Genomic DNA, 24929 nt, shown 5'->3' with positions numbered 1-24929 from the left:
TTGCATGACAGGATAGACATGGATAGTTGACAGTTACCTCCCTTAGGCACATCAGTCCACATTGCATGACAGGATAGACATGGATAGTTGACAGTTACCTCCCTTAGGCACATCAGTCCACATTGCATGACAGGATAGACATGGATAGTTGACAGTTACCTCCCTTAGGCACATCAGTCCACATTGCATGACAGGATAGACATGGATAGTTGACAGTTACCTCCCTTAGGCACATCAGTCCACATTGCATGACAGGATAGACATGGATAGTTGACAGTTACCTCCCTTAGGCACATCAGTCCACATTGCATGACAGGATAGACATGGATAGTTGACAGTTACCTCCCTTAGGCACATCAGTCCACATTGCATGACAGGATAGACATGGATAGTTGACAGTTACCTCCCTTAGGCACATCAGTCCACATTGCATGACAGGATAGACATGGATAGTTGACAGTTACCTCCCTTAGGCACATCAGTCCACATTGCATGACAGGATAGACATGGATAGTTGACAGTTACCTCCCTTAGGCACATCAGTCCACATTGCATGACAGGATAGACATGGATAGTTGACAGTTACCTCCCTTAGGCACATCAGTCCACATTGCATGACAGGATAGACATGGATAGTTGACAGTTACCTCCCTTAGGCACATCAGTCCACATTGCATGACAGGATAGACATGGATAGTTGACAGTTACCTCCCTTAGGCACATCAGTCCACATTGCATGACAGGATAGACATGGATAGTTGACAGTTACCTCCCTTAGGCACATCAGTCCACATTGCATGACAGGATAGACATGGATAGTTGACAGTTACCTCCCTTAGGCACATCAGTCCACATTGCATGACAGGATAGACATGGATAGTTGACAGTTACCTCCCTTAGGCACATCAGTCCACATTGCATGACAGGATAGACATGGATAGTTGACAGTTACCTCCCTTAGGCACATCAGTCCACATTGCATGACAGGATAGACATGGATAGTTGACAGTTACCTCCCTAGGCACATCAGTCCACATTGCATGACAGGATAGACATGGATAGTTGACAGTTACCTCCCTTAGGCACATCAGTCCACATTGCATGACAGGATAGACATGGATAGTTGACAGTTACCTCCCTTAGGCACATCAGTCCACATTGCATGACAGGATAGACATGGATAGTTGACAGTTACCTCCCTTAGGCACATCAGTCCACATTGCATGACAGGATACATGGATAGTTGACATGGATAGTTGACAGTGGATACCTCCTCCCTTAGGCACATCAGTCCACATTGCATGACAGGATAGACATGGATAGTTGACAGTTACCTCCCTTAGGCACATCAGTCCACATTGCATGACAGGATAGACATGGATAGTTGACAGTTACCTCCCTTAGGCACATCAGTCCACATTGCATGACAGGATAGACATGGATAGTTGACAGTTACCTCCTTAGGCACATCAGTCCACATTGCATGACAGGATAGACATGGATAGTTGACAGTTACCTCCCTTAGGCACATCAGTCCACATTGCATGACAGGATAGACATGGATAGTTGACAGTTACCTCCCTTAGGCACATCAGTCCACATTGCATGACAGGATAGACATGGATAGTTGACAGTTACCTCCCTTAGGCACATCAGTCCACATTGCATGACAGGATAGACATGGATAGTTGACAGTTACCTCCCTTAGGCACATCAGTCCACATTGCATGACAGGATAGACATGGATAGTTGACAGTTACCTCCCTTAGGCACATCAGTCCACATTGCATGACAGGATAGACATGGATAGTTGACAGTTACCTCCCTTAGGCACATCAGTCCACATTGCATGACAGGATAGACATGGATAGTTGACAGTTACCTCCCTTAGGCACATCAGTCCACATTGCATGACAGGATAGACATGGATAGTTGACAGTTACCTCCCTTAGGCACATCAGTCCACATTGCATGACAGGATAGACATGGATAGTTGACAGTTACCTCCCTTAGGCACATCAGTCCACATTGCATGACAGGATAGACATGGATAGTTGACAGTTACCTCCCTTAGGCACATCAGTCCACATTGCATGACAGGATAGACATGGATAGTTGACAGTTACCTCCCTTAGGCACATCAGTCCACATTGCATGACAGGATAGACATGGATAGTTGACAGTTACCTCCCTTAGGCACATCAGTCCACATTGCATGACAGGATAGACATGGATAGTTGACAGTTACCTCCCTTAGGCACATCAGTCCACATTGCATGACAGGATAGACATGGATAGTTGACAGTTACCTCCCTTAGGCACATCAGTCCACATTGCATGACAGGATAGACATGGATAGTTGACAGTTACCTCCCTTAGGCACATCAGTCCACATTGCATGACAGGATAGACATGGATAGTTGACAGTTACCTCCCTTAGGCACATCAGTCCCTCCCTTACACATTGCATGACAGGATAGACATGGATAGTTGACAGTTACCTCCCTTAGGCACATCAGTCCACATTGCATGACAGGATAGACATGGATAGTTGACAGTTACCTCCCTTAGGCACATCAGTCCACATTGCATGACAGGATAGACATGGATAGTTGACAGTTACCTCCCTTAGGCACATCAGTCCACATTGCATGACAGGATAGACATGGATAGTTGACAGTTACCTCCCTTAGGCACATCAGTCCACATTGCATGACAGGATAGACATGGATAGTTGACAGTTACCTCCCTTAGGCACATCAGTCCACATTGCATGACAGGATAGACATGGATAGTTGACAGTTACCTCCCTTAGGCACATCAGTCCACATTGCATGACAGGATAGACATGGATAGTTGACAGTTACCTCCCTTAGGCACATCAGTCCACATTGCATGACAGGATAGACATGGATAGTTGACAGTTACCTCCCTTAGGCACATCAGTCCACATTGCATGACAGGATAGACATGGATAGTTGACAGTTACCTCCCTTAGGCACATCAGTCCACATTGCATGACAGGATAGACATGGATAGTTGACAGTTACCTCCCTTAGGCACATCAGTCCACATTGCATGACAGGATAGACATGGATAGTTGACAGTTACCTCCCTTAGGCACATCAGTCCACATTGCATGACAGGATAGACATGGATAGTTGACAGTTACCTCCCTTAGGCACATCAGTCCACATTGCATGACAGGATAGACATGGATAGTTGACAGTTACCTCCCTTAGGCACATCAGTCCACATTGCATGACTGGATACACATGGATAGTTGACAGTTACCTCCCTTAGGCACATCAGTCCACATTGCATGACAGGATAGACATGGATAGTTGACAGTTACCTCCCTTAGGCACATCAGTCCACATTGCATGACAGGATAGACATGGATAGTTGACAGTTACCTCCCTTAGGCACATCAGTCCACATTGCATGACAGGATAGACATGGATAGTTGACAGTTACCTCCCTTAGGCACATCAGTCCACATTGCATGACAGGATAGACATGGATAGTTGACAGTTACCTCCCTTAGGCACATCAGTCCACATTGCATGACAGGATAGACATGGATAGTTGACAGTTACCTCCCTTAGGCACATCAGTCCACATTGCATGACAGGATAGACATGGATAGTTGACAGTTACCTCCCTTAGGCACATCAGTCCACATTGCATGACAGGATAGACATGGATAGTTGACAGTTACCTCCCTTAGGCACATCAGTCCACATTGCATGACAGGATAGACATGGATAGTTGACAGTTACCTCCCTTAGGCACATCAGTCCACATTGCATGACAGGATAGACATGGATAGTTGACAGTTACCTCCTTAGGCACATCAGTCCACATTGCATGACAGGATAGACATGGATAGTTGACAGTTACCTCCCTTAGGCACATCAGTCCACATTGCATGACAGGATAGACATGGATAGTTGACAGTTACCTCCCCTTAGGCACATCAGTCCACATTGCATGACAGGATAGACATGGATAGTTGACAGTTACCTCCCTTAGGCACATCAGTCCACATTGCATGACAGGATAGACATGGATAGTTGACAGTTACCTCCCTTAGGCACATCAGTCCACATTGCATGACAGGATAGACATGGATAGTTGACAGTTACCTCCCTTAGGCACATCAGTCCACATTGCATGACAGGATAGACATGGATAGTTGACAGTTACCTCCCTTAGGCACATCAGTCCACATTGCATGACAGGATAGACATGGATAGTTGACAGTTACCTCCCTTAGGCACATCAGTCCACATTGCATGACAGGATAGACATGGATAGTTGACAGTTACCTCCCTTAGGCACATCAGTCCACATTGCATGACAGGATAGACATGGATAGTTGACAGTTACCTCCCTTAGGCACATCAGTCCACATTGCATGACAGGATAGACATGGATAGTTGACAGTTACCTCCCTTAGGCACATCAGTCCACATTGCATGACAGGATAGACATGGATAGTTGACAGTTACCTCCCTTAGGCACATCAGTCCACATTGCATGACAGGATAGACATGGATAGTTGACAGTTACCTCCCTTAGGCACATCAGTCCACATTGCATGACAGGATAGACATGGATAGTTGACAGTTACCTCCCTTAGGCACATCAGTCCACATTGCATGACAGGATAGACATGGATAGTTGACAGTTACCTCCCTTAGGCACATCAGTCCACATTGCATGACAGGATAGACATGGATAGTTGACAGTTACCTCCCTTAGGCACATCAGTCCACATTGCATGACAGGATAGACATGGATAGTTGACAGTTACCTCCCTTAGGCACATCAGTCCACATTGCATGACAGGATAGACATGGATAGTTGACAGTTACCTCCCTTAGGCACATCAGTCCACATTGCATGACAGGATAGACATGGATAGTTGACAGTTACCTCCCTTAGGCACATCAGTCCACATTGCATGACAGGATAGACATGGATAGTTGACAGTTACCTCCCTTAGGCACATCAGTCCACATTGCATGACAGGATAGACATGGATAGTTGACAGTTACCTCCCTTAGGCACATCAGTCCACATTGCATGACAGGATAGACATGGATAGTTGACAGTTACCTCCCTTAGGCACATCAGTCCACATTGCATGACAGGATAGACATGGATAGTTGACAGTTACCTCCCTTAGGCACATCAGTCCACATTGCATGACAGGATAGACATGGATAGTTGACAGTTACCTCCCTTAGGCACATCAGTCCACATTGCATGACAGGATAGACATGGATAGTTGACAGTTACCTCCCCTTAGGCACATCAGTCCACATTGCATGACAGGATAGACATGGATAGTTGACAGTTACCTCCCTTAGGCACATCAGTCCACATTGCATGACAGGATAGACATGGATAGTTGACAGTTACCTCCCTTAGGCACATCAGTCCACATTGCATGACAGGATAGACATGGATAGTTGACAGTTACCTCCCACATTAGGCACATCAGTCCACATTGCATGACAGGATAGACATGGATAGTTGACAGTTACCTCCCTTAGGCACATCAGTCCACATTGCATGACAGGATAGACATGGATAGTTGACAGTTACCTCCCTTAGGCACATCAGTCCACATTGCATGACAGGATAGACATGGATAGTTGACAGTTACCTCCCTTAGGCACATCAGTCCACATTGCATGACAGGATAGACATGGATAGTTGACAGTTACCTCCCTTAGGCACATCAGTCCACATTGCATGACAGGATAGACATGGATAGTTGACAGTTACCTCCCTTAGGCACATCAGTCCACATTGCATGACAGGATAGACATGGATAGTTGACAGTTACCTCCCTTAGGCACATCAGTCCACATTGCATGACAGGATAGACATGGATAGTTGACAGTTACCTCCCTTAGGCACATCAGTCCACATTGCATGACAGGATAGACATGGATAGTTGACAGTTACCTCCCTTAGGCACATCAGTCCACATTGCATGACAGGATAGACATGGATAGTTGACAGTTACCTCCCTTAGGCACATCAGTCCACATTGCATGACAGGATAGACATGGATAGTTGACAGTTACCTCCCTTAGGCACATCAGTCCACATTGCATGACAGGATGACAGGATAGACATGGATAGTTGACAGTTACCCTCCCTTAGGCACATCAGTCCACATTGCATGACAGGATAGACATGGATAGTTGACAGTTACCTCCCTTAGGCACATCAGTCCACACATTGCATGACAGGATAGACATGGATAGTTGACAGTTACCTCCCTTAGGCACATCAGTCCACATTGCATGACAGGATAGACATGGATAGTTGACAGTTACCTCCCTTAGGCACATCAGTCCACATTGCATGACAGGATAGACATGGATAGTTGACAGTTACCTCCCTTAGGCACATTCAGTCCACATTGCATGACAGGATAGACATGGATAGTTGACAGTTACCTCCCTTAGGCACATCAGTCCACATTGCATGACAGGATAGACATGGATAGTTGACAGTTACCTCCCTTAGGCACATCAGTCCACATTGCATGACAGGATAGACATGGATAGTTGACAGTTACCTCCCTTAGGCACATCAGTCCACATTGCATGACAGGATAGACATGGATAGTTGACAGTTACCTCCCTTAGGCACATCAGTCCACATTGCATGACAGGATAGACATGGATAGTTGACAGTTACCTCCCTTAGGCACATCAGTCCACATTGCATGACAGGATAGACATGGATAGTTGACAGTTACCTCCCTTAGGCACATCAGTCCACATTGCATGACAGGATAGACATGGATAGTTGACAGTTACCTCCCTTAGGCACATCAGTCCACATTGCATGACAGGATAGACATGGATAGTTGACAGTTACCTCCCTTAGGCACATCAGTCCACATTGCATGACAGGATAGACATGGATAGTTGACAGTTACCTCCCTTAGGCACATCAGTCCACATTGCATGACAGGATAGACATGGATAGTTGACAGTTACCTCCCTTAGGCACATCAGTCCACATTGCATGACAGGATAGACATGGATAGTTGACAGTTACCTCCACATCAGTAGGCACATCAGTCCACATTGCATGACAGGATAGACATGGATAGTTGACAGTTACCTCCCTTAGGCACATCAGTCCACATTGCATGACAGGATAGACATGGATAGTTGACAGTTACCTCCCTTAGGCACATCAGTCCACATTGCATGACAGGATAGACATGGATAGTTGACAGTTACCTCCCTTAGGCACATCAGTCCACATTGCATGACAGGATAGACATGGATAGTTGACAGTTACCTCCCTTAGGCACATCAGTCCACATTGCATGACAGGATAGACATGGATAGTTGACAGTTACCTCCCTTAGGCACATCAGTCCACATTGCATGACAGGATAGACATGGATAGTTGACAGTTACCTCCCTTAGGCACATCAGTCCACATTGCATGACAGGATAGACATGGATAGTTGACAGTTACCTCCCTTAGGCACATCAGTCCACATTGCATGACAGGATAGACATGGATAGTTGACAGTTACCTCCCTTAGGCACATCAGTCCACATTGCATGACAGGATAGACATGGATAGTTGACAGTTACCTCCCTTAGGCACATCAGTCCACATTGCATGACAGGATAGACATGGATAGTTGACAGTTACCTCCCTTAGGCACATCAGTCCACATTGCATGACAGGATAGACATGGATAGTTGACAGTTACCTCCCTTAGGCACATCAGTCCACATTGCATGACAGGATAGACATGGATAGTTGACAGTTACCTCCCTTAGGCACATCAGTCCACATTGCATGACAGGATAGACATGGATAGTTGACAGTTACCTCCCTTAGGCACATCAGTCCATTGCATTGCATGACAGGATAGACATGGATAGTTGACAGTTACCTCCCTTAGGCACATCAGTCCACATTGCATGACAGGATAGACATGGATAGTTGACAGTTACCTCCCTTAGGCACATCAGTCCACATTGCATGACAGGATAGACATGGATAGTTGACAGTTACCTCCCTTAGGCACATCAGTCCACATTGCATGACAGGATAGACATGGATAGTTGACAGTTACCTCCCTTAGGCACATCAGTCCACATTGCCACATTGCATGACAGGATAGACATGGATAGTTGACAGTTACCTCCCTTAGGCACATCAGTCCACATTGCATGACAGGATAGACATGGATAGTTGACAGTTACCTCCCTTAGGCACATCAGTCCACATTGCATGACAGGATAGACATGGATAGTTGACAGTTACCTCCCTTAGGCACATCAGTCCACATTGCATGACAGGATAGACATGGATAGTTGACAGTTACCTCCCTTAGGCACATCAGTCCACATTGCATGACAGGATAGACATGGATAGTTGACAGTTACCTCCCTTAGGCACATCAGTCCACATTGCATGACAGGATAGACATGGATAGTTGACAGTTACCTCCCTTAGGCACATCAGTCCACATTGCATGACAGGATAGACATGGATAGTTGACAGTTACCTCCCTTAGGCACATCAGTCCACATTGCATGACAGGATAGACATGGATAGTTGACAGTTACCTCCCTAGGCACATCAGTCCACATTGCATGACAGGATAGACATGGATAGTTGACAGTTACCTCCCTTAGGCACATCAGTCCACATTGCATGACAGGATAGACATGGATAGTTGACAGTTACCTCCCTTAGGCACATCAGTCCACATTGCATGACAGGATAGACATGGATAGTTGACAGTTACCTCCCTTAGGCACATCAGTCCACATTGCATGACAGGATAGACATGGATAGTTGACAGTTACCTCCCTTAGGCACATCAGTCCACATTGCATGACAGGATAGACATGGATAGTTGACAGTTACCTCCCTTAGGCACATCAGTCCACATTGCATGACAGGATAGACATGGATAGTTGACAGTTACCTCCTTAGGCACATCAGTCCACATTGCATGACAGGATAGACATGGATAGTTGACAGTTACCTCCCTTAGGCACATCAGTCCACATTGCATGACAGGATAGACATGGATAGTTGACAGTTACCTCCCTTAGGCACATCAGTCCACATTGCATGACAGGATAGACATGGATAGTTGACAGTTACCTCCCTTAGGCACATCAGTCCACATTGCATGACAGGATAGACATGGATAGTTGACAGTTACCTCCCTTAGGCACATCAGTCCACATTGCATGACAGGATAGACATGGATAGTTGACAGTTACCTCCCTTAGGCACATCAGTCCACATTGCATGACAGGATAGACATGGATAGTTGACAGTTACCTCCCTTAGGCACATCAGTCCACATTGCATGACAGGATAGACATGGATAGTTAGTTGACAGTTACCTCCCTTAGGCACATCAGTCCACATTGCATGACAGGATAGACATGGATAGTTGACAGTTACCTCCCTTAGGCACATCAGTCCACATTGCATGACAGGATAGACATGGATAGTTGACAGTTACCTCCCTTAGGCACATCAGTCCACATTGCATGACAGGATAGATATGGATAGTTGACAGTTACCTCCCTTAGGCACATCAGTCCACATTGCATGACAGGATAGACATGGATAGTTGAGTTGACAGTTACCTCCCTTAGGCACATCAGTCCACATTGCATGACAGGATAGACATGGATAGTTAGTTGACAGTTACCTCCCTTAGGCACATCAGTCCACATTGCATGACAGGATAGACATGGATAGTTGACAGTTACCTCCCTTAGGCACATCAGTCCACATTGCATGACAGGATAGACATGGATAGTTGACAGTTACCTCCCTTAGGCACATCAGTCCACATTGCATGACAGGATAGACATGGATAGTTGACAGTTACCTCCCTTAGGCACATCAGTCCACATTGCATGACAGGATAGACATGGATAGTTGACAGTTACCTCCCTTAGGCACATCAGTCCACATTGCATGACAGGATAGACATGGATAGTTGACAGTTACCTCCCTTAGGCACATCAGTCCACATTGCATGACAGGATTCCTTGTGTCACTCATGCCCTCTGGTGCAGGGTACACTGGAACTAGACACATGTGATATACTGTAGCGTCTAATGCTGTAGTGCACATTGTGTTAGGTTGCCATCTTTATTTCATCTGCTGTACATCACGTGACATTAGTGCCGTAAGGTGTGACTAGTCAAGCAGGCAGTGCTACTTGATAACACTACACTGCCCCCCCTTTTAATAAGAATGGACAATCACGATTTTGTTTAATTAACGCGACAACAAGTCCAGTTTTTCAGGTTCCTGATCTGCCAGCCTTTCCTGCTGAAGGGGACTGCTGGGGAAGTTGCCAGTAGAGACCGGTCTACATTGGTCTCATTGTCCTGAAGGTTGTAGATGTCAGCATCTGGTTCACCTGCTGTTCCAGTGACACCAGTGAGTCCATGACTACATCCTCTGTGTAATCTTCGAGGGTGTCGGTTAAACTGTGCCGCTGTGGCACCAGTGAATCCAAGACCCTTTCTTGGCGCGAATCCTGGGCAATGTCAGCTGCACTGTGCCGCTGTGGCGCCAGTGGTTCCGTCGATTGGCTCCTGGTACTGTTTCAACCTGTTGAATTGCATTGTTTTCCGATTCTTCTGGTCCTTCACTTCATATAGTACTGGTCCTAGCACTGCTGTAACCACATATGGACCCTTCCAAAGTGCCTGCAGTTTGGGAGATTTTCCTTTAGTCTTGTGTTGCGTCTTTAACCAAAACAAGGTCTCCCAAGACAAATGATCTGTTTGTGCTTCTGAAATCATGAGTTTGCTTCTGCTACCCTTGGTTTTCCTTTAGCTTTTTCCTGACAAGGTCATGATGTTTTTCCATTACCTCCTGTAGATGCTGAATGTATGGCAAAGGCTTCTCTTTGTATTTCTCTGGAGCCATATGTGTACTCTCCCCAAGTCTGGGTCATTCCTCTGTGCCACTTCAAGTTCCTTGCAAGAATATCCACCTATCCAAGAATGTTTGAATGGCCGTGTCTCAACAATTTTCTTGCTCACTCGTCTTGTTGCCAGCGGCACTATGTAGTCTACCCCACTGTCAAACTGTTGCCAAGCTCCCGAGACTTTATCACAAAGCTTACATCCTCCACATGGAATGGATTTCAAAGTTCCAGCTGAGTAGCACTTGCATGTCAAAATACTTGGTTCCTTGATAAGGCATCAGCAAATATGAGCTGTTCCCTCTGTGTTAAGATAAGATACTGTAAATCATGAAATTAATGCGTATGTACTCTACTCGCATTATTATAATGACACATTTCAGTCTGACCATGTCTACTTTTGAGAACTTAATAAAAGACAGAAAACGTAAATCTCTTGTCATCTTTATTGTCTTCAGGTTAGCAATCATCATAACAATACAGAATATAACAACAATTCAGACATCTCTCATAAAATTAATTGACAAATAAGCACTAATGTCCGTGACACTAATTGATTTCCATTGAACTTCATTCATCGGCAAATTTTGTAGCAATAGCGGAGGTGTTGACACTACACATATACTACACACCAATACAGGTCACTTCCTCATTACAGGTATCTCAAGTCAATTTTCACTGGTTACAATCACTAGTCATTGTTCAAAGTCACTCAAGCACATCAGCCTGGCCGGACATTCTCCAACCACGCAGGATCATTTCGCGATCTTTGCTCACCTTTGAAATCGCGGCTTCCATCCACCTGGCATGAAGAGGCTTCATTACGCTAATGCGTAAATCAACATGTGTGTCCTTCTTTGACTCCATCAAATTCTCCGACACTTTGTCGGTGTACCAGTTGATAAATTGGTCCTTCATGGCCAACTTGAAATCACCATTGACTGACAAGTCCATAGGTTGGGGCTCTCCCGTACATCCTGCGGGCACAAATCGCACTTCGAAATGTTTTTTCTTCAAGTGATCAAGGAAAGATGCACATCTATGGGCCGCAAATACATAAAAAAATCAACAATGATTTTTGTCTCACAACAAGTCCAAGTTGTTTTTTAACTTTCTTCATGTATGGAATCAACACATTATCCACATAAGTAAGCATGGTACCCTCAGTACTCCAGTGATTGGCCGAGTGAGTCACGTGCCAATCGTCTGGAAAGTTGTGATTGGCCTGGCACTTGTTTGTTGTACCTTGGTAGATGGCTTGCGGGGGGAGTAAGGTTCCTGAAGCGGAACTGCCGAGAACCATGTTGATTTCACGTTTGTCTTCCACGCCGATCACGTCCACTTGTTTTGCACCCTGTTGGGTTAATGTCCAGCTTGACACAGGCACAATTTTAACTCCGGTCTGGTCGAAGTTAATCACAAGGTCGGCTGGAATCGACTTTGACTCAACTGTCTCCCCTACCGCTTTGATAAACTCTTCCTTCTTGTCATCAAAATCAACTGGTAGCTTCCTGGCTGCTTTTGTGGCCTTCCTTTTCACAAAGTTGTAGTGATTTAGGAAAGAATTTGGCCACGACCGGTCCAGCTTAATGGGACCTCCATTTTCTTCTAGCAAAGTCCGGTTCTCATGCAACACTATACCCCTAGCTGTAGCCAAAATAATGTTTCGATTGATGATTCCACCTGCTGCTCTAATCTCCTTCACATGTTCATATACAAGTCGGTCTAACTCCCCTAACAGTAATGGACGGCCACGTGACTTATGGTCGAGTTTGGTGATGTCTTCATCGGGTTTAACCCTACTCTTTGCTGCAATGTACGCTTTCTTCATAACACGTACGGCACTTTCCCCTAAACTAACATCTAACACTTGACTAAAGTGCTTCGCCGCACGTGTGTTTCCATGGCCTACTGCGTACTTGGCAATCTTGACTCTTGTCTCGGGTGAATAGTGGTTGTTGGTCCTTTCTCTCTTCACACCTCTGCAAGACGTAATTGCATCGGGGGTGTAGTCAGACATCTTAATGATTTCCTTGTTGGCCGACTCCATTCGCGAGGCTTTTTCAGGTGTCTCGGCTGTCACGGGGTCTGGCAGGCCAACAGGCTGGCTCTTAGTCACGGTAATAAACTTCAGCATGATTTGACAGTTTGTGACATTGCACAATTACCGAGGTTTAATATATGGTAACATGTGTCACCTCAATTTCATTTGAGCAAATCCTGTCAACAGAAGTCTTTCAAGTCAGATTACATTTATACATGTTGTCATAAGACAAGTAGTAGCAGGCAATCACGTGATCAAACATCAAAGATTCAGGGTGTCGCATTTTATCATCAACACAAATTTCTGAGCTCGCATTAATTTTATAACGCATTTTAGACTCGACCCTCGCACTCGCACTAAATTCATTATGCATTAATTTCATGATTTACAGTAATGCATTATTATCCCGAAGGAAATTTGCACGGTTAACATTGAAAACACATACAATACAACAAAAGATACATATACATAAAACAATATAAAACACCCATACATATGTCAAATAGTACTAAAACAGCTAGCGACAACGCCTAATATATTAGGTAAAGATAAATGATGAATAAATAATAATATATTTAAGATTCAGGGCTATATAGTGACGACATTAAACTTTTGCTGAGGAACATGAGTACTAAAAGTATATTAATATAACAGTTTGAAACAATTGATAAAGTATTATAAAATGATAAACAAACATTAAAAGAAGTCATTTAAAACACTGATGCTTGCTGGGATGAATGAATTTTGATCCCTGTTTGTTCTGAATATCGGCGTGCGCAGTCGTCGGCCTGAAGGAAGAAGTTGAAATTCAGGAAATAGGACATGAGTGCTGTCATTTAAAATTTTACATGCTTTCTTTTCAAGTTGCTGCTTGTAAATAGTGCCAATATCTTGCAGTTTAAGTCCAGAAATTGTACTTGCTGTGCTAACAATTTTGGAAAGTTTACATCGATTTTGAACATACAAACCCCCGTACCAGCAATGCACATTGAAAACTAAAATGCTTTGAATAAAAGACTTATAGAATAATGACAATATGGTTGTGTCAATCTTAAAGTAACTAAGATGACGTAAGAAGTATAGCCGCTTTAGTCTATTCTTGTATATGTAATCAGTATTGCTGTTCCAGGTGAGCTTAGAATCTATCACTGTGCCAAGATACTTCTATTCCTCAACTCTATCTATGGTTTCGTTATCAATGGCAATTGGCAACAGCTCACTTTTACTTTTCCGAAAATCAATAATCATCTCTTTTGTTTTTTTAACATTTAATTTAAGGAAGTTGATGTTACACCAATCAAGAAAGTTTGCGATTTCAGAGCGATAATCATTCTCCGAGTGCCTTATAAATCCAGCTAGTGCGGCGTCATCTGCAAACTTTACAGTTAGACATTGTAAAAAAACTACAGTTCCACATTGTAAAACAACTACAGTTAAACATTGTAAAAAACTACTGATACATTCATTTGTATATAAAGTAAATAAAACTGGAGAAAGAACACAACCTTGCGGGGCACCAGTGGATACGAATGTTGTTGCTGATTGGGTGTTATTAACAGTTACAAACTGGGGTATATTTACGAGAAAAAATTCTATCCATTTTATAACACATGGGTTGACTGACATATTACAGAGATTTTGCATTAAAATATGAGGCTGGATGGTATTAAAAGCTGAAGAAAAGTCAGCAAACAGAATTCATACATAGGAATGGGAAAGTTCTAAATGTTTGTAAATATTGTTTAACAAAGTGATGGTAACGTCCTCGACACCTCGCCCAGCCCTGTAGGCAAACTGAAGAGGGTCGAGAAGGTGCTCTGTTTCTTGCAGGAGCAGACGCTTTACAATTCTTTCCAAACATTTCATAGGTATAGGCGTTAAAGCAACTGGACGGAAGTCATTATCAATGGTGGGTGTGGGGATTTTAGGTACTGGAATAATATTTGAAGTTTTCCAAATGCTTGGGATAGAATGATTGTTGATAGAAATTTGAAAAATTGTTGTAAAAATGTGGGATAATTGTTCACAACATTCTTTTAAAACTTTACCACAAAGATTATCCGGACCAGATGCTTTGTGAACATTGATTTAAGAAAATGAATTGAGAACATCACAGGGAGTTAACACAATCACACAGTCATCAGATAACATATTTCGAACATTGTCTCTTCCATCACTGAAGTCAACTATCAAATCGAGAGTAAAAATTGTTTAAATTGTTAGCAAACTCCAGAGAGTCCGAGACGTTTATGTCAGCACGCTTCTTATTTGTCCCCAGTACACATTTAACACCATTCCAAGCCCGACGAAGATCATGTATTGGCTAAGCTCCTCTAACCATCTTGCAAGCTGTCCCTGTGGTGACTTGAATCTGAACAACCACGTTAGGCTATTGTGGTCTGTCCTGATCGTAAATGTCCTCCCCAGCAGGTAATGCTTGAAGTAGTTTGTGAAATAAACGATGGCCAAAGCTCTTCTCTGGTGATACAGTATCTCTCCTGCTCTTTAGTGAGTTTCTTGCTACCATAGGCCAGAACTCTTTCAGTTTGATTTTGGCCTTGCTGTAGCACTGCCCCTATGCCATAGTTGGAAGCATCAGTGTCCAAGATAAGCTCACCATCTTCAAGAGGAAAGGCTAAAACAGGAGCTGATATCAAGCCGGCTCAAAGCTCTCAGAATGCTGATTCATGTTCAGTTAACCATGGTACTCCCTTCTGTGTGGGATGCTAGAGTGGCTTGGCCTTTTCTGTATAGTGTGGGATGAACCTTCTGTAATAATTTGTAAGTCCAAGGAACACTTGTACTTCTTTTCCATTTCTGGGGATTTTCCATTCCAAGTTGCCAAGAAAATGCACCTTTCTTTGAAAGATGAGACATTTGCTTGTTTTCAGCTTTAAGTTGTAGTCTCTGAATCACTTAAAGGTCAGATGCAACCAAAAAATCAAACATAATAAAAACACAATTATCACTTATTCATGACATATAATCTACATTGCTGGTCATGAAAAAACATATAAACAAAATTATAAGCGTACAATCGCAAATCAAAAGTGCAGTATTGTGTACTTGGGTTTACATCCCAAGAAACGAAGCAGCCGGGATACCGAACCCAGTCAGAGCGGGTGGGTGTGCACTCAAGTGTAACGGCTGGTTCATTTGCAGATGCCCTCACGGCTCATTTTGTGTGTATATATAGAGATGTTGGGTTTTGTAAATACATGCTCATTTTTTGTGTATAACATTTTGCAATCAACAGACATCATAACATGTCATGTGTACAAGTATCACACCTGCCTGTCTGTGTAATTACATAATGTGACAGAGACCGAACTTGGGCCATAAATCAATGCGTTTTGTTCATGGTGTATAGCCTGATTTGTGTTAAGTTCAAATTGCATGTGGTCAGTGATCGCAGTTGTGTATTGAATATTGTCATTAGCAGACAGGCAGGCAGACACACAGGTGTCAATAAAACAAGACATTGAGTTTTGTCTGTGACAACGACATATCTATATCACAGTTAGAAATTCTGTCAACGCTAAATAATGACATTGCTTTTAAGTATCGAACTGAGAAAGTGACTCGGTAAGAAGAACGTGTGGTGAAATAGACAAATGAAATTATATAAACAGTTTATTTACAGTCATAACATATAAAAAGCTCGCGCCTGTGAGATCTCAACAAAACATTAGGAAAATAGCTCACACCAAAGCCTTCACCGAGTATTCACCGGACAGCCCGCTTCCAAGTTGCGCGAACCTATTTCACTGCGCACGTGCTATGAGCGCAGCCCTGCTGTTGAAACCAGTTTTCCCCTGAAAAGTTGGGGGAAAAATAGTGAATCGTTTGAACTCCGATTTCACGCGGTTTTTTTCATCTCGTTACTTTTCAACTTTGTAAGTTGAATTTACATTTTTGATGATTTGTTTTGGTAAGTCCATACCGAAAGGTATCAGAATCTGCAAAGTTGTGTTTTATGTTGCATGTGACCTTTAAAGACTTCATGAAGTCTGGAAATGTGATCTTTGAAGGAATTTCCCAAAACAGTGACGTCATCCAAGTAGATCAAAACTTGTTTCCAATGGAGTCCACTGAGGACAAACTCCATGCCTCTTTGGAAGGTTCCTGGTGCACCACACAGACCAAACAGCATTCTCGTAAACTTAAACACCCATACCTTGTGTTGAATGCTGTCTTTGGTTGGGCCTACTCTGACATTTGAATCTGATGATAGTCCATCTGCAGATCAAGTGTTGAGAATAGGGTTACTCCTTGGAGAGCATTCAGACATTCCTCAATATTGTGAATTGAAACTGCAATTTTAGACAAAACATTATTGAGTTTTCGATAATCATTTCAAAAGCGCAATCCATCATCCTTTTTTCGCACCAGGACGACGGGGCTAGCCCATTCTGAAGTCGATGGATCTACAATTCCACTGTCCAGCAACTTCTTGAGATGCTGCTCCTCTTTGGCTTGGAACCCAACCAGTGTCCTTCTCACTGGTTGTCGTATTGGTTTTGATGAACCTGTAGGTATGGTGTGTTTGACATCTTTAAAACAGCCTACATCCTCCAAACCTTCGCAAACACATCCTGGAATTCTATCAAAAGATTACGAAGTTGGAGATGCTCACTTGGTTGCAGATGTTCAGATGCTCTCTCTATAAGGTCTGCTAGATGCTTTGGGACTTCCTTACCTGGCTGTTCTTCAAACTCGCAGGTCCTGTGTGTTATATCTTGTCCATTTTGGTCCAACGGACTTTCCTGGCGTGACCCTGCAAGTTCTAAGTATAATAACTTGCCACAGTGTGCCTTTGTCAAGTATAGCTTCTTGAGTGTTTGGATTCAGGCATTTGATAGGGATATCTCTTTGTCCATAAGTGCTTTCAGGAAGAACTCCGCTGCTAACTCTTCTAGCATTTGCAAATGAACACCAGGAAACGCCTTTGCTGCTAATCTTCTGACCTCCAGTGCATATTCTTCGAACGATTCTTTTCACTGCTGGAATTCTGCCAACTGCTTGCGTAAGGTAGATGGTGGCTCAGAACGTCCAAATCTGTCAGAGATGTCGGATAAGTGCATCATAGTCGTCTTGGATGGCAACTGGCAATGTGCAGATTAACTGGGATTGCATCTTTTCTCATGCATTTATGCAACCGCTCAAGTTTTTCGGCGTCAGCCCACTGATATCTTCTAGCCATATGTTCAAATGATAAAAGAAAACCTCCCAATCTTCCCGACCGTCAAATGCCACTAACTTAGGATGCTGGACATCTTCAAATACAGAGCGATCATTGGCAAAACTTCTAAAGGATCCCCTTGTCGAGCTGCTGGTGTCACAAGTGGTGTTTGTGGAACGCTAATTTGATCTGCATGAAATGTTGGAAGTTGTCTGTTCCGTTGGCCAGATGACTGAAAACAATTGATCACTGACAATTTGGGACTGAATCCTGAATGCCTTGGTGTGCTTCCTTTGCTGTGTTGCAGCATCTCCTTTTTAATATACAGATTCTTCTCTGATCTTTTCAATCTCATCAAGTCTTACTGCCCCTGTTCTATCTATGCTTTCTTGTATTTCCTGAAAGGAATGATTTATTTTCAGTTGATCTTCCTCCAGCCTTCTTTGGAGCCAGGCTTGCTGAACCTGCTGTTCCTGGCACCATCTTTGACTTTAGCCGCCGTGTCACGAAAAAGCTCTTTGAGCTCTGTCACCAGGCTGTTGATAGCGCCATTCTGGAAGCAATGGTTTGACCCGCAAGCCTCGCTGGTTGTTGTTTCTTCCTTACTCGCCATTCTGTTAGAAGGCAGCTGCTAGTACCTCCTGTGTGTCCACATCAACTTGCAACTGTGGGTCAAAACACTCGTCTATTGCATCAAACTCAAAGACGTTTAAGCCACTTCCTGGCTAGACTTTCACAAAGGTGTACCCAGCTTGGTCACATTCCAACAAATCACATTAATTGTCTTTGAACTCTTGCACTTTTGGGTTAAATCACAAGTGCCAATCCACACATATACAATAGCTGTTTTCTGTTTCTGTTCAATAAGCCGAGGAAGTTTCCCAGCTAATTCATCAACTAATGTTTTGGCATTTGCTCCACTTTTGCATAGGAAGTCAAGGGGTAAGCTTAGATGATGATTTAAATAGCCGTTTTAAGTAGAAGCCTTTACTGTCACTTTATAGCACTGCAAATCTGTTTGCCTCAGAGACAGGTATCACTTTCTGCCTGGATTTTGAGTTCACAAAGTGAAATAAATCATGGACACTCATTTGGCATGTAACTGGACAGGACAGGACTGCTTCAGAATCGTCATACAGTGGATAGGTCAGACTGTCAAGTTCAACCCCAAAAAGATGGCACTTGCGAGGACTAGTCACTTCTGACACCAGTGTAGCATCTAATGCTGTAGTGGTTCCTTAGAACTTGGTGTGGGGCACGCTACTATAGACGACAGACGACAAGCAATTTGTCTTAGGTTGCCATCTATATTTCTTCTGCTGTACATCACGTGACATTAGTGGCAGTGCTACTCGATAACACTACAATACCACAGACACATTCTGCCCTCCATGTTCATCTATTATAAGAGATATGTACACTGCAACTAGACACATGTGATATACCACAGACACATTCTGCCCTCCATGTTCATCTATTATAAGAGATATGTACACTGCAACTAGACACATGTGATATACCACAGACACATTCTGCCCTCCATGTTCATCTATTATAAGAGATATGTACACTGCAATAGACACATGTGATATACCACAGACACATTCTGCCCTCCATGTTCATCTATTATAAGAGATATGTACACTGCAATAGACACATGTGATATACCACAGACACATTCTGCCCTCCATGTTCATCTATTATCAGAGATATGTACACTGCAGCTAGACACATGTGATATACCACAGACACATTCTGTCCTCGATGTGCATCTATTATAATAGATATGTACACTGCAACTAGACACATGTGATATACCACAGACACATTCTGCCCTCCATGTTCATCTATTATAATAGATATGTACACTGCAACTAGACACATATGATATACCACAGACACATTCTGCCCTCTATGTTCATCTATTATAAGAGATATGTACACTGCAACTAGACATGTGTGATATACCACAGACACATTCTGCCCTCCATGTTCATCTATTATAATAGATATGTACACTGCAACTAGTCACATGTGATATACCACAGACACATTCTGCCCTCCATGTTCATCTATTATAAGAGATATGTACACTGCAACTAGACATGTGTGATATACCACAGACACATTCTGCCCTCCATGTTCATCTATTATAAGAGATATGTACACTGCAGCTAGACACATGTGATATACCACAGACACATTCTGCCCTCCATGTTCATCTATTATAATAGATATGTACACTGCAACTAGACACATGTGATATACCACAGACACATTCTGCCCTCCATGTTCATCTATTATAAGAGATATGTACACTGCAACTAGACCCATGTGATATACCACAGACACATTCTGCCCTCCATGTTCATCTATTATAAGAGATATGTACACTGCAACTAGACGATGTGATATACCACAGACACATTCTGCCCTCCATGTTCATCTATTATAATAGATATGTACACTGCAACTAGTCACATGTGATATACCACAGACACATTCTGCCCTCCATGTTCATCTATTATAAGAGATATGTACACTGCAGCTAGACACATGTGATATACCACAGACACATTCTGCCCTCCATGTTCATCTATAATAAGAGATATGTACACTGCAGCTAGACACATGTGATATACCGCAGACACATTCTGCCCTCCATGTTCATCTATTATCAGAGATATGTACACTGCAGCTAGACACATGTGATATACCACAGACACATTCTGTCCTCGATGTGCATCTATTATAATAGATATGTACACTGCAACTAGACACATGTGATATACCACAGACACATTCTGCCCTCCATGTTCATCTATTATAAGAGATATGTACACTGCAACTAGACACATATGATATACCACAGACACATTCTGCCCTCCATGTTCATCTATTATAAGAGATATGTACACTGCAACTAGACATGTGTGATATACCACAGACACATTCTGCCCTCCATGTTCATCTATTATAAGAGATATGTACACTGCAGTTAGACACATGTGATATACCGCAGACACATTCTGCCCTCCATGTTCATCTATTATAAGAGATATGTACTCTGCAACTAGACATGTGTGATATACCACAGACACATTCTGCCCTCCATGTTCATCTATTATCAGAGATATGTACACTGCAGCTAGACACATGTGATATACCACAGACACATTCTGTCCTCGATGTGCATCTATTATAATAGATATGTACACTGCAACTAGACTAGACACATTATACCACAGACATATTCTGCCCTCCATGTTCATCTATTATAATAGATATGTACACTGCAACTAGACACATATGATATACCACAGACACATTCTGCCCTCCATGTTCATCTATTATAAGAGATATGTACACTGCAACTAGACATGTGTGATATACCACAGACACATTCTGCCCTCCATGTTCATCTATTATAATAGATATGTACACTGCAACTAGTCATGTGATATACCACAGACACATTCTGCCCTCCATGTTCATCTATTATAAGAGATATGTACACTGCAACTAGACATGTGTGATATACCACAGACACATTCTGCCCTCCATGTTCATCTATTATAAGAGATATGTACACTGCAGCTAGACACATGTGATATACCGCAGACACATTCTGCCCTCCATGTTCATCTATTATAATAGATATGTACACTGCAACTAGACACATGTGATATACCACAGACACATTCTGCCCTCCATGTTCATCTATTATAAGAGATATGTACACTGCAACTAGACGCATGTGATATACCACAGACACATTCTGCCCTCCATGTTCATCTATTATAATAGATATGTACACTGCAACTAGTCACATGTGATATACCACAGACACATTCTGCCCTCCATGTTCATCTATTATAAGAGATATGTACACTGCAACTAGACACATGTGATATACCACAGACACATTCTGCCCTCCATGTTCATCTATAATAAGAGATATGTACACTGCAGCTAGACACATGTGATATACCGCAGACACATTCTGCCCTCCATGTTCATCTATTATCAGAGATATGTACACTGCAGCTAGACACATGTGATATACCACAGACACATTCTGTCCTCGATGTGCATCTATTATAATAGATATGTACACTGCAACTAGACACATATGATATACCACAGACACATTCTGCCCTCCATGTTCATCTATTATAAGAGATATGTACACTGCAACTAGACACATATGATATACCACAGACACATTCTGCCCTCCATGTTCATCTATTATAAGAGATATGTACACTGCAACTAGACATGTGTGATATACCATTCTGCCCTCCATGTTCATCTATTATAAGAGATATGTACACTGCAGTTAGACACATGTGATATACCGCAGACACATTCTGCCCTCCATGTTCATCTATTATAAGAGATATGTACACTGCAACTAGACATGTGTGATATACCACAGACACATTCTGCCCTCCATGTTCATCTATTATAAGAGATATGTACACTGCAGCTAGACACATGTGATATACCACAGACACATTCTGCCCTCCATGTTCATCTATTATAATAGATATGTACACTGCAACTAGACACATGTGATATACCACAGACACATTCTGCCCTCCATGTTCATCTATTATAATAGATATGTACACTGCAACTAGACACATATGATATACCACAGACACATTCTGCCCTCCATGTTCATCTATTATAAGAGATATGTACACTGCAACTAGACATGTGATATACCACAGACACATTCTGCCCTCCATGTTCATCTATTATAATAGATATGTACACTGCAACTAGACACATGTGATATACCACAGACACATTCTGCCCTCCATGTTCATCTATTATAAGAGATATGTACACTGCAACTAGACATGTGTGATATACCACAGACACATTCTGCCCCTCCATGTTCATCTATTATAATAGATATGTACACTGCAACTAGACACATGTGATATACCACAGACACATTCTGTCCTCCATGTTCATCTATTATAATAGATATGTACACTGCAACTAGACACATATGATATACCACAGACACATTCTGCCCTCCATGTTCATCTATTATAATAGATATGTACACTGCAACTAGACACATGTGATATACCACAGACACATTCTGCCCTCCATGTTCATCTATTATAAGAGATATGTACACTGCAACTAGACACATGTGATATACCACAGACACATTCTGCCCTCCATGTTCATCTATTATAATAGATATGTACACTGCAACTAGACACATGTGATATACCACAGACACATTCTGCCCTCCATGTTCATCTATTATAAGAGATATGTACACTGCAACTAGACACATGTGATATACCACAGACACATTCTCCCTCCATGTTCATCTATTATATAAGAGATATGTACACTGCAACTAGACACATGTGATATACCACAGACACATTCTGCCCTCCATGTTCATCTATTATAAAAGATATGTACACTGCACCTAGACACATGTGATGTACCACAGACACATTCTGCCCTCCATGTTCATCTATTATCAGAGATATGTACACTGCAGCTAGACACATGTGATATACCGCAGACACATTCTGCCCTCCATGTTCATCTATTATAAGAGATATGTACACTGCAACTAGACACATGTGATATACCACAGACACATTCTGCCCTCCATGTTCATCTATTATAAGAGAGATATGTACACTGCAACTAGACACATGTGATATACCACAGACACATTCTGCCCTCCATGTTCATCTATTATAATAGATATGTACACTGCAACTAGACACATGTGATATACCACAGACACATTCTGCCCTCCATGTTCATCTATTATAAGAGATATGTACACTGCAACTAGACATGTGTGATATACCACAGACACATTCTGCCCTCCATGTTCATCTATTATAATAGATATGTACACTGCAACTAGACACATGTGATATACCACAGACACATTCTGCCCTCCATGTTCATCTATTATAATAGATATGTACACTGCAACTAGACACATGTGATACCACAGACACATTCTGCCCCTCCATGTTCATCTATTATAATAGATATGTACACTGCAACTAGACACATGTGATATACCACAGACACATTCTGCCCTCCATGTTCATCTATTCTAAGAGATATGTACACTGCAACTAGACACATGTGATATACCACAGACACATTGTGCCCTACATGTTCATCTATTATAATAGATATGTACACTGCAACTAGACACATGTGATATACCACAGACACATTCTGCCCTCCATGTTCATCTATTATAAGAGATATGTACACTGCAACTAGACACATGTGATATACCACAGACACATTCTCCCTCCATGTTCATCTATTATAAGAGATATGTACACTGCAACTAGACACATGTGATATACCACAGACACATTCTGCCCTCCATGTTCATCTATTATAAAAAGATATGTACACTGCACCTAGACACATGTGATGTATACCACAGACACATTCTGCCCTCCATGTTCATCTATTATCAGAGATATGTACACTGCAGCTAGACACATGTGATATACCACAGACACATTCTGCCCTCCATGTTCATCTATTATAAGAGATATGTACACTGCAACTAGACACATGTGATATACCATAGACACAGACATATTCTGCCCTCCATGTTCATCTATTATAAGAGATATGTAAACTGCAACAAGTCACATGTGATATACCACAGACACATTCTGCCCTCCATGTTCATCTAT

This window comes from Haliotis rubra, unplaced genomic scaffold, assembly GCF_003918875.1.
Source record: "Haliotis rubra isolate DU_JTF1 unplaced genomic scaffold, ASM391887v1 Scf1686, whole genome shotgun sequence".
In the NCBI taxonomy this organism is placed as follows: Eukaryota; Metazoa; Mollusca; class Gastropoda; order Lepetellida; family Haliotidae; genus Haliotis; species Haliotis rubra.
Note: the sequence above shows the minus strand (reverse complement) of the source record.